Source organism: Balaenoptera borealis (assembly GCF_965194805.1).
Source record: "Balaenoptera borealis genome assembly, chromosome: 20".
Classification (NCBI taxonomy): Eukaryota; Metazoa; Chordata; class Mammalia; order Artiodactyla; family Balaenopteridae; genus Balaenoptera; species Balaenoptera borealis.
The window spans coordinates 53,148,235-53,161,354 of NC_138879.1; the positions used below are offsets into that span (position 1 = coordinate 53,148,235).

Genomic DNA, 13,120 nt, shown 5'->3' on the forward strand with positions numbered 1-13,120 from the left:
ATAGGGTTTGAGAAGGCACTCACCATATCCCTGAAAAGTTTAACATTCCTTATTCAAGTTTAATCATCTCTTTAGAAGGGGAAAACAGTGATAGTACTTGCTGAACCAGAATTACTATCAAAATTCAAAAAGCTGACCATATTCATTTAGCCACAAGCCAATCTTATTCAAATCAGGACAGAAATACTACATCATCCATTCATGATCTGAATTCTAGTATATGAGATCAATTTAAATATGGTACACATAGAAAGTCATGAGACATTTGTTTCATAATAAGTAAGGCAGTGGCCAACTATTACTCATTAGTAGCTTTTTTGAGATAAGCTATCAAGTCTGCCCTTTCTCCCTTCTTAATGCCAGTGAAGATCATTTTTGTTCCAGGGATGTACTTCTTAGCATTCTCCAAATACACCATCAGTGTCTCCTCTCCCCAGGTGATGCCTCTGTTCTTGTTGGCATCTGTGTAAGAGAATCCGACAGGCTGACCTGTCTTTCGCCCAAACAGACCGTGGAGATTTGGCCCAGTCTTGTGCTTGCCTCCCTTTTCCACAGTATGGCGCTCGGCACACTTCTGAACAAAAATCTTCTTGCCCTTCTCAACATCACCCATTTTTAAATCGTTCTTTCTCCGTGCACGACTAAGAGGTTCCCGCTCACAAACCGAACGTCCTGCTCTCTCGATTCTTTTTAAATGCAGCGCTGTGCTAAGTGTAAGCAGTTGTTGGCAGCTTCTGTGACAGTGTCTCCAGCTGAGTCATACGACTGCCCTGGTGCTGGCCTCTGAACTCAATATTCCTAATCTTTGCTTCTAGTTTAGCAGCTCCCTTCCTTATCCCTAGCACTGAGCCTTTAGTATGCATTCATTCATTCGTTCATTCATTCATTCCATTAATTTTTGATGGTTTGCTACAGTGCCAAGCACTGTCGCTGCCACCAGGGAGTTTATGGTCTAATAATATTTAAAATAATATCTGTGGGACTTCCTGGTGGCGCAGTGGTTAAGAATCCACCTGCCAATGCAGGGGACACGGGTTCGAGCCCTGGTCCGGGAAGCTCCCACATGCCGCGGAGCAGCTAAGCCCATGTGCCACAACTACTGAGCCTGCGCTCTAGAGCCCGCAAGCCACAACTACTGAGCCCGCTCACCACAACTACTGAAGCCCACGTGCCTAGAGCCTGTGCTCCACAACAAGAGAAGCCACCACAATGAGAAGCCCACACACCGCAACGAAGAGTAACCCCCGCTCTCCACAGCTAGAGAAAGCCTGCGTGCAACAACAAAGACCCAACGCAGCCATAAATAAATAAATAATAAAAAATAAAATAATATCTGTATGCGATGTATATATATATATACACAACGGAATAGTATTCAGCCACAAGGAAGAAGGAAATCCTGCTGTGTGCGACAACATGGATGGACCTTGAAGGTATTATGCTCAGTGAAATAAGTCAGACAGAGAAAGACAAGTACTATATGATCTCACTTATATGTAGAATCTAAAAAAAGCTGAACTCAGAAACAGAGACTAGAATGGTAGATGGGGGAAAGGGGGATGTTGGTCAAAGGGTACAAACTTCCAGATATTGGATGAACAAGCTCTGGGGATCTAAGGTACAACATGGTGATTACAGCTAATGATACCGTATCGTATACTTGAAAGCTGCTACCAGAGTAGGTCTGAAATGTTCTCACCAGGAAAAAGAAGTAGGAATTATGCGATGTGCTGCAGGCGTAAGATGTGATGCAGGTGTAAGGTATGGTGTTAATCACTCGCTAGTGTATCAGATCAACACTTTGTACACCTTAAACTCACATAATGTTATATGTCAACTATATCTCAATAAAGCTGAAAAAAAAATAGTATCTGTATATGGCACCTACCATGAACCAAGCATATACTAGGCATTTTATATGTAACTAAATTATTTTTCATAAGAGTTCAGCAAAGTACTTGCTAGCCCCCCTCCCTTTTTAAAACAAAGGAAGAATTAAGGTTAAATAAATGGCAGCATTTGCTTCCTACTGCCCTGCAATCACATTTCCGGGAGGCAGCATTGTCAGGACTTCTTGCTGACAGCTGACCTTGCTCCCTTTGCTCACAGGAGTGTGTGTAAAGGCCACTTCCTCGTGACCGCTGTGACTGTCCTGTCGTACAGCTCAAGTCAGTTTGCCCCCTGAATAGCTCAACATCTTGGTTAAAGAAATTTCCCTGAGAATGGAGACTGGACTTTCAGATCCCTGAGGGCATTGGACCTGCGGGGGTGGGGGGGGAATGGGCAGTCTGAGTGGTGTACTCCTAGTAGAGGAGCCTAAGGAGAGACTGATGAAACAGTGTTGAATCACGGCTATGGAGAAAATAACTGTTTCAGGTCTTTTTCTCATTTGCAAACTGACCTACCCTGAGCAGTTTGGGGGAGTAGGGGTCATTTTGGGCATTTCAATATTCCTCCCTGATGCTGGGAAGCCGTGTGTGTGTGCGTGTGTGTGTATAAAATATAGGTAATCTCAAACGCACAATTTTGAGGGCTGATACCAAGTCTTGGATGTCAAGTTTATAAGCGCTTGACGCAAAAGTAGAAGGACGGTATGTGAGGTAACCTGCTGATTGGCTGTGATAGGTAAATTCATGCATTTTGGAGTTGGAGCAGTTTCTGGTTTAGATTACCCTGGCCAAGCAAGACCCACCCTTGGACACTACCAAAACCAAGTCAGCTGAGCTTGTTTTTATCCAGAAGCCTCACAACCCTGTCCTTGCTGGTCCCGACCCAGCTTCTATCTCCCCACCTCTCCCAAAGGCCATCTAGCAAACTACCGGCTAGCTCTTTTCTGCCTCTCTTTGCCTTGCCAGGAAACCAACTGCTCTGAAAGCCACTCCACAGCCCCTCCAGGTGGTGGCGTTTATTCTCAAACCTCATCTCACCTTCCTCCAGCCAGGGAGTTCCTCTCTGTACCACTCCCAGATTATTCTCCACCCCCTTCGAAGATAATCTTGCCCATTTTAGGTTCATGCCATTCTCTATCACCTTCACCCCCTACTTTGTGTTCTGTTGACTTCCCCATCACTCCCTGTGGAAGGGGATGCCAGTTGTTCCCCGATATCTGATTCCCCTTTCTAGAAATAGGACCTTCCAGTATTTTAGCAGGGGTTGTGGCTGCTCAAAATAAAGATGACATCTCCCAGTGTCCCTTACAGCTGTGACTAAATTCTGTTTTGTTTGTTTTGTTTTTGGCCATGCCACGTGGCATGTGAGATCTTAGTTCCCTGACCAGGGATTGAACCTGTGACCCCTCAGTAGAAGCATGGAGTCTTAACCACTGGACCACCAGGGAATTCCCTGTGACTAAATTCTGATTGGTAGGAGAGAAAATGATATATACAACTTCTACGTGTTCTTAAAGGAAGGGGTGCAACCTGAACTTTTTTCCAATGACTTCCTCCATTCTACCTCGGCCATGGAATTTTGTCATCACCCAGATGTGCTTCATTTCCACACTCACTCAAGCACCCTACCTCTGACCATAACCTCCCTTCCTTCCATCATGCATCTTCCTCTTCAGTACTCGGATCTCAAAGTCATCAGGACCTCCAGCTCAATCACATCTTTCCCCCAATCCATTTCTTCTCTCTTTTTCCCTCCTTATCCAACTTCCAGTAACAGCTTTTCCAGTGCTCTTCAACTTGACCCAGTATCTTTTCATCATTCCCATTTGACAAAATCCCAACCCATCAGCTTTCCCAGAGAAAGCCAGACAACAGGGCAGATTGTCCCATTAGAAATTCGGCATTACCCACCTATGGGGGAAATGGGGAATCGGAATGAGAAACAGAGACCAAAGGTAATAAGAGAGGGCACCCAAGTGGAGCAATGATAATAATGTACCATGAACAGAAGGGGTATGGTGACCTCAGCTCACTACACACCCGAGGTCTGAAACAAGACCATTAACGATAATGTCCAAACCTAAGTCTTGTCTTTTTTTTGGGTCTCATCAGTCAACAGCTCTCTGACCAAATTCTTTGTTAGACACCGGAGGCTCCTACGGTAGCATCACACACCTCCTTTTCTAGCCCAAGTCACTGTTGCAATTTCTTTTTCAGCATTGCAATCTTTCGTTGTTGTCGTTTTGTTTTGTTGTTTACCATTGCAATCTTACATTGAACGATGTGTTTCTTTGCTCAACGAGCCGTCTCCACAGTAGAGTGTGAACTCCATGAGAGCAGGAGCTCCATTTCTGCCCTCCACTGCACCCTACCACCTAGCAAGGTGCTCAATAAATATATGTTGAACAAGTGAATAAATGTGAATGTTAAAATTAGTAAAGGTTGATACACATTTTTTTTCCTTAATAGAAGAGTGAACTTAGTCAATTGGGCTTATGGGTGGCTTTGCTTTGCAAGTCCTCAAGCATTTCCCTTTTTTACTTCATTCCTCCAGTCATTCAAAGTTACAAGCTCTTGTCCTCATGTCAAATGAAGGACAGTGTATGCATGTGTTGGGGCGGGGCAGGGGCGGGGTGTGGAGAGACAGGGAGAACCAGTAAGTCTTGTCTCTGTCTTAACACCTGCCTGGCAGCCAACAGGGCCTTCAATTTCACAGAAAAAGACACGGCCCTGAACTGAGCATGCGTTCATCCCTTTCAGCCTGATATGTGCTGGAAGGAGGGCTCCAGGAGGGCCGGGCACAGAAAGGGGGGCGTGTGTGCAGGGGTCCGGATGGGACCCCTGGAGAAGACCACTTTCTCCAGAGAGGCTCCCAGCCTCTCCAACAGGCCAGCACACCCCTGGGCATCCCTCCAAATAGCACCTGGGACACCCCGCCCAAACCCAGGTGTGGACAACGGGGGTAGAAAGGAAAAAAGGAGGTGGACGCCAGACAGTTGTGAGCCTGTGGGAGGAGGGTGTCCCCCAAAGCAGCTGAGCCTTCAGAGGCCCCGGGGTCCCACAAGCTGTATTTATTTCCCCAGCACCTGCTGCATTCCAGACCCTGGGGCAGAAATCAAAGAAATCCTCAGCCTGTCATTAGACATTTGGGGGCAGCAAACAGCCAGATGGTGGAGCCTCAGGCGCTGCTGTGGTGGGGCCTGGGTTAGACACCTGTCTTGGGCTTCAGGAAAGACCTTCCTATGTGAGCAGTCTACTAGGAGTGCCGGCGACTGTGGGCCGTTTTCCCCCAGGACGGCTGGCTTTGTGCAGCTTCATCTGTCTGCTCAGGCTGGAGGAGAAGCCCGTGGCTAGAGAATGGGACAAAGGGTGTGAAACAGGGAGCCCTGCCCCACCTGTCACTCAGGTAAGAAAACTGTCAAGGGCCTCCTCCCTGGGCGGGTGCACACACAGAGGGAGAGGGCCGTGAAGCAGACAATTGCAATGAAACATCTTTGAGAGGAAGCTCGGGGTACAGGTGGGAGCTCACAGCAGGGGATGCAGCCCAGAGTCTCAGGATCAGGGAAGGATTCCCGGGATTAGCTGACACCTGAGGGATGCGTAGCAGCTGGTCACAGGAGAGGGGAGGGAGGGAAAGCCGAAGATAGTTGCAAAGCCTCCGAGTGGAGCAATAAGGCGAGTTAAGGAACTGAACAAAGATGAGTCTGTCTGGAACATTAAGTACAATGGGAAACAGAACAGGCAGTTAAAGGCCTAACAGAGCATGTCAAGGAAACTGGATTTTCTCCTAAGAGCAATGGGAAACCACCCGAATGGGTTTATATTAGGGAGAGACATGATCACTCCAGCTGCAGAGGAGGAAGACAGGAGAGGATGTGGAGAGTCCCATAAGAGGGCTTTGCACGCTCCAGACAGAAATAGTGCTGGCCAGGACTAGGGTGGCGGCAGTGGAGATGGAGAGGGATGAAAGGATTCAAGAGACGTCAGGAGGGACTTCACTGGTGGCGCAGTGGTTCAGAATCTGCCTGCCAATGCAGGGGACACGGGTTTGAACTGTGGTCCGGGAAGATCCCACATGCCGCGGAGGAACTGAGCCCGTGCGCCACAACTACTGAAGCCCATGCGCCTAGAGCCTGTGCTCCGCAACAAGAGAAGCCACAGCAATGAGAAGCCCGTGCACCGCGACGAAGAGTAGCCCCCGCTCGCCGCAACTAGAGAAAGCCCGCGTGCAGCAACGAAGACCCAAGGCAGCCATAAATAAATAAATAAATAAATTCATTAAAAGAAAAGAGACGTCAGGAGGTAGAATCACCAGGCACTGGATGTGAAGGGAGGAGAGAGAGGAGCTGAAGATGAAGCCCAGACTTTTTGCTGGGACCACTGGGTAGGTGATAATTTCATTAACTGTGATAGAACACGGGAGATGGCACATGCATGGGAGGAAGATGACGTGCTCTGCTTAGGACGTGTTGAGTTTGAAGTGTCAGTGGGACACAAAAATGGAGGTGTCCCCCAGGTAGTCAGAAGAGATATGGGATGGAGATGAAGGTTTGGGAGGCACTGGTCTATGCGTGGGGAAGGTGATCTGGGAGGAGTGAGTAGAGCCTGGTAACCCAACATTGAAGGGGTGGGCAGCAAAAGAGGAGGCTGAGAAGGAATGGCACCACTAACCTTACAGTCTAACCAGCTGAGTGGCTTCCCACTGCCCAAGTCACTGGAGCATCCTGGGATGCCCCTGGGAAGGTATCCAGGGCAACAGAAGGAACTAGGGAGTCAGCCTGTTCTCCTCACCACTGAGTCCTAGCTCTGCTGACCCCACCTTCACAGCGAGGCAAACCCTTCTCTCCCCTAGATCCTTTCCCAACGTAGTACAGACAGCCCTCCCCACTCCCAAACACCTCACCTGCAGACGGTTACAAGGAAATGGCTTGGCTAAACAAAGCAGGTGAAAAGAGCTAAATTATGTGGCACTTTGGAGGCTGCGGCCCCGTGGACTCCCAACGGCACCTTATAGGAGGTTCCAAGGGAAGGAACAGGGGGCATCCTCACTGGGTTAAGGACACAAGGATCCTGGCCTGGGTCACAGCCCGAGGAAACCTCTCCTTACCCTTGAGGATGTGATGGGCATCCCCCTCTCCATGAGGACCCGTCAGATGATGAAACGCAGTGATGGGACCAACCCCCAAGCCCCTCACCCCCACCTCCCTCAGACGCTAAGCAGGTCACCAGGGGGACGTCCACCACCACACACCACCTCTCCCATCTGACCACGTCCAAGTTGCCTCCTCCTCCCACTTCTGGAATAAAGGTTGAGAAACAGGTGTGAGATGCAGGAGGGCAGGTTAAGGAGTCAACACCGGGAGTTGCCAGAACTGAGTTGGAAGAATACGTAACTCATTCTGAGGGTGGTGGGGACGTGTGTAGCTCACTAGCTCCCGACACAGGGGCCTTATGAAGAAATGGTACAGAGCACTGACATATGGTGCGGTCATCCCTGCTTTGCTGGCCAATGATAATCCCATAGTGGAAAGCGATGCATCGCAGAATTCCACTGTTGGCGAGTGGGGGACAGAGGGTAAAGTGCCCAAATTGTGACTTGGGGGCAAGAAGAGGAGCCCTCTCTCCTCTTTGCCCTATCCACAATCAAACCCTGCATCAGAAGCCCTATTCCTGTCATTGGTGTCTCCGCTCTTCTTGGCAAAGTCTCCATCTTTGAACCTGCTCTTTCTGCTCCATACCTTGTGGATCATCCATATTATTACCGCCCTTGCTTTCTGCTTATCTGGCTTCATCTCCTCCTCTCCCACCTCTACCAGCTTAGTGCAGACCCTCATCACCCCAAACTTGGGATATTACAATGACCTCTTCTATTTCACCCCCAACTGGTCTGACACCAACTGGATGTACTATAACATAATTCTGGTATATATACATATATACACACACACACAATTACCAATTGTGTGCGTGTATATATATATATATATATACACAGACATATATATATACACACACAACACACACATACATATATATATACACACCAATATATGTATATATATATATACCAATTATTTTATGTTCAAATCCACTTTTATTAAAATTATTTGGCAATTCTGGCAGCAGTATAAAGTCTCTGACCACTGGACACATTAGACATGAGTTTATAATTTTGGTTTGTTGTGGGTTTGGGTACATGGACTTTTCTAAATCTTCTGCCCTTCATTTCATCACCAAATGGCAAGGTGCCTTAAGTTTCTCTATCTGAAATACCCTATTATTTATAGAACAGGAATTTGTAAAATAAGATTGAAAAAATAAAATGCACAGATTCAAAAAATTCTCTTCAAATATTAAAAACATACAAAGTACACTGAAGACATCTACGTTTAGCCCACTATATGTGTGTGTATATATATATATATGTGTGTGTATATATACATATATATACACCAATTTACACACACACACAGTTTTTAAAGTTTACACTCCATTTACAATTTTTTTAATTTTGATAACTGTATTTAAATAGTTTAATTTTCTTTGTATTCCTATATATTTTATTTTTTTATAATGGTTATATTTCCCTGTACATATTATCCTTGTTGCTTATCCATTTAATTTAATTTAATTATTTATTTTTGGCCACACAGCATGTGGGATCTTAATTCCCAGACCAGGGATTGAACCCACACCCCCTGCCGTGGAAGCACGGAGTCTTAACTACTGGACCGCCAGGGAAGTCCCCTATATATTTTATCTTACGAATTTAAGAACATTATTCTGAGTAGGGGGGTGGTCCATGGGCTTCACCATACTGCCAAGGGGGTGCATGGAAGCAAAAAAGTTAAAAACCCTGCTTGGTAGAAATATATATTGTCCTTACTCTTCCCAAAGGGATGCTTGACTTTGTGCACTGAGCTACCTCTCTGGTCCGAGTCCATCACTTCCACCTCTTGGTGCCCTCAAAGGTGATGGGGTGGGGGCTCTGAGACAACTGTCCCCAAAGCAAAAAAACTGCATCAGGGGCTTCCCTGGTGGCGCAGTGGTTGAGAATCTGCCTGCCAATGCAGGGGACACGGGTTTGAGCCCTGGTCTGGGAGGATCCCACATGCCGCGGAGCAACTAGGCCCGTGAGCCACAACTACTGAGCCTGTGCGTCTGGAGTCTGTGCTCCGCAACAAGAGAGGCCGCGACAGTGAAAGGCCCGCGCACCGCGATGAAGAGTGGCCTCCGCTCGCCGCAACTAGAGAAAGCCCTCGCACAGAAACGAAGACCCAACACAGCCAAAAATAAATATAAAAAATAAATAAATAAATAAATAAATAACTGCATCAACTGCATGCAGGGCATTGGAAGAGGGAATGTCCCAGGGGTACAGAATCAATCAGTTGCAGGCCTACTTAAAACCAGTGAGTTGAGAGCTGGACACACCCTCACACCCTCTTGAGAAAAGTAGCTTCGGGCCATCTCAGCCTTCTGAGATCTCTCCCATGATACTGGTCAGCCTAGCCACAGCCAGCTGGACAAGGAAGGGATCTCATCCGTGTCTGGCTAGTGGCCAGGCAGGAGAGCTGGCCAAATAGGTACTTTCAGATTGGATGGTGACTAACTGACCCGATTTGATCCTGTCTCTTGGGAAGTTTGAACTTGAACACGCAGGGGGAGTCAGCGGTTGGGAAGGCCGGAAGAAGTGACAGACACAGAGAAGAAGGTGAAGGGTGAGGGAGAGGGAAGTGGAGTCAAGAGCAGGAAGTTGCCAAGTTAGGGTTTCCTTTCACCCCACTCCCCCAGAGGAGGCCCCGCCCTGCACCTCTGTCACTTCCTGGAGGTCTGCTTCCTATCATCTGGAAGAGCCCACCTAACCTGTGCCCCAAGAGCTCCAGAACTGTGGAGGGCAAGGCATCCTGAGATGCACAAGAGGCTCACAGCAGAGCATGACGCCTAACGTGCCAGAGACCCAAAATGAGGAAGCTGGGGGATTCTCCTCAGTCTCCCTAATCTAGTCTGACCTCCTCCTGGCCCATGAATAAGCCCCCACCCCTTGTGCCCGGTGCCAGGGCCCTGTTAATTTCTATGTCCTTGCAGGTCCCTTTCCAAGGGTTCCCTAACTGCTTGACTGCTCACCAAGCAGCCAGAGCCAGTACTGCCAGCAGGGGCCAGGTGGGAGCAGATGGCAAGCCAGCAGAAATGGGGGGGAGGGATAGAGAGGTACATCATCCCCTACGTGAGGGAGGCAGCATGGGGTTGACCCCTGAGACCTGGCTCCCTTGGTTCCCCATGTCCAGGCTCCTTCTCTCCCTTGGGGGTCTATAACACACCCCTCTTCTTTCTAATTGCTTATGGATCAAACTTAGTCCGCTCTCTTTGCCCCAAAACAGATTCAATTCAACTACATCCGTACTTCCTTTACTTCTAACAACGTTTTAGAGTTGAGGAAATGAGGCTCAGAGAGAAGTCTGATGCTGGCTGTCAGAAGTGAGGAGTTCACGCTCCTCAGCACACCCTGACCGTGGCCAACCCTCCAGCCTCACAGCTCCCTGCCATCCATTCCCCAGGGCACCCTTGCCAAACCGATATACTTACATTCCCCAAAACACGGCCCTCTCATTTCCAAGTCTTTGCTCCCGATGTTCCCCTTGGCTAGCATACCCCTAGGTTGCCCTGGTGAATTCTGAGTCAACCTTTAAGACTCAGAGTGTCCTCTACTGTTCTTTGTATACTCCTGGTGAGGCAGGGGCTCTGTCCTAATAGCCTTTGTATCTCCAGGCTTTTGCTTAAGGCCTGGTAAGGTGAGGGACCAAAGAACATGTGCCCCTTGGCCCCAGTGTCACAAAATTATTACGGTCCAGAGGTCTGATCGGCACTTGGAACCCAGTGGGTAGACAGGCTGGGACCTGGGACGCTTTGCTGCAGTGCTGCAGTGCTTGCACCTGGACACACCTCTCCTCCAGCAACCAAATACAAAGAAATGGTATGGGACTAAAAATAACTACGTGTGCATGCACAGTTGGGGTAAATTCTGGACAAAAGATACAAAGAGACCAAAAAACCCAACTGCCACTTTTGAAGAGCCTGGAGCAAAAGCAGGGGGTGGCAGGGCCTTGGCTTCTATGACTTCATCTAGACTAACTGTGGCATACCCTGCCTTTCGGTTTCCCATTTCTAGAAAACTGCTCCCATCAGTAAACCATTTGACTTTAGGGCTGTCAAGAGGCTCATCTAGAAGATCAGGCCTGCTGGAGTAAGTTTGTTCTCTGGTCTCTATACACTGGTGCAGTAAGTCTCCACTCTCCACTGCTGGAAGCAGAGTTGCTGGGTTCAGGGTTTGGCACACCTTTAAGGTAATGTCGGGGGTGTCCATTAGGAGGGACAGGTATCTTGTTAACCTTCCTCTAGTCAACCAATGATGTCCTCTGACCTCCAGCACAGACTGTACCTGATGAGGGGTCAACACATCTAAGTGTTGTCCCAGGGTGAGCTTGGAAGCCTCATTAGCCAACAAGGCTGTAGCTGCTACTGCCCGCAGGCAGCTAGGCCATCCCAGGCCAACTGAGTCCAGTTGTTTTGAAAAGAAAGCCACTGGTCTCTGATCTGGTCCCAGCTTTTGGGTCAGGACTGCTGGTGCTCTCCCTGACCTCTCGTGAACGTATAGGGTGAAGGGCTTGTCCAAACATGGAAGCCCCCGTGCTGGTACTCTGATCAACTCAGGCTTTGAAGTCTCAAAGGCCCGCTGGTGGTCCTTATTCCATTGAAGGCATTCCCTTTCTCCTCCCTTTAGAGCGTCATACAGAGGTTTTGCTACAAGGCCATAATTTGGAATCCAGATACGACAGAACCCAGCCATCCCGAGAAAGCCTCGGAGTTGCCTCTTTGTGGTTGGAGACGGTAATGCACTAGTTGCTATTTTTCGATCTATGGCCAGGACTCATGCCCCTGGGGTCAAAACAAATCCTAAATATTGAACCCCTTGCTGTGAGATCTGAGCCTTGGTTGGAGAGACTTTATATCTTCTTTTTGCCAGAAAATTTAGGACCCTAACAGTATTTTGACCTGAATCGTGTTTGGTCTCACTACTTATCAGTAACTCATCAACATACTGTAACAGAGTTCCCTTCTCAAGGCTCAGTTCCTTCAGTTCCCTTGCAACGCATTTCCAAAAAGATGGGGGCTGTCCCGAAAACTCTGCGGGCGCACCATCCATGTATATTGGGTAACCTCCAGGGGGTCAGGGTCCCTCCATTCAAAGGCAAAAAGGTATTGAGAGTCTGGGTGTAGGGGAATACAGAAAAATGCATCTTTTGAGGTCCAAAACAGAGAAATACTGGGCGCTCCCTGACACCTGGGTGAGGAGGGTGTATGGGTTTGGCACCAGAGGGTGAATAGAGATGACTCCCACATTCACGACTCTTGCACGAACCGACACTCCCCGTTAGGCTTCTGAACGGGGAGGATCAGGGTGGTGCAAGGCGATTGGCAGGGCCTAATGAGTTCGTGTTTTAGGTTGGATTCCCCTCAGGGCCTCAGGCTTTAAAGGATATTTTCTCTTCCAGGGGTATTTTTCCCCAGGCCTTAACCTTATTTTTATTTGGGGAACACATTTTGCCCTTCCTGGCACCGAGGTATCCCAAACTGCAGGATCTACTTGTTCTCTAATTTCTTGAGGGATGTCTCGGGGAATATTTTGATGCCCAACAGGTGGGTCATCTGGGGCTACTAATAGATGCACTCTCTGTTCGAATTCTTTACCTCCTTGGACTTCAGCCTGTCCTAAGAATACACTAGCTCCTAACTTAGTTAGCAAATCTCTCCTGAGGAGAGGGACAGGGCATTCTGGCACGTACAAAAAGGAGTAATAATAACGGACCCGATTCCACAGGCAAAGGGAGATGTAAGTTGCCTTACCTTTAGCTGTCCATCAACTCCCGTCACAGTACAGTCATGGTTGGAGAAGGGGCCGGCTGGCCAAGTCAGAACAGAGCAGGCAGCTCCAGTGTCTACCAGAAATTCAGTTCTCCTACCTGCCACATGGAGGGTGACCCGAGGCTCCACTGGAGAAATGAGGATGGATGGAGTGGGATCTGGAGCTGGGCAGGCGCTAGGGCCGTCAGTCAGTGTGCGGGAATCTCTCATCTGAGAGATTCGCAAGGAACTGGGGCCAGTCGGGTTTGCCCCTCGGGGTCCCACAGGAGGGCGCTCAGGGCATTCCCCCTTCCAGTGCTCTCCTTCAG

At 48.5% G+C, this 13,120-nt stretch overlaps 1 pseudogene across 1 annotated transcript; it reads right to left on the bottom strand.

Moving 5' to 3' along the window:
• Positions 1–38: 38 nt before the first annotated feature.
• On the bottom strand, positions 39–5,290 carry LOC309619012 (cytochrome c pseudogene; annotated as a pseudogene). Its single transcript has one exon. The product of its transcript is annotated as a cytochrome c pseudogene (transcript).
• Positions 5,291–13,120: the final 7,830 nt, after the last annotated feature.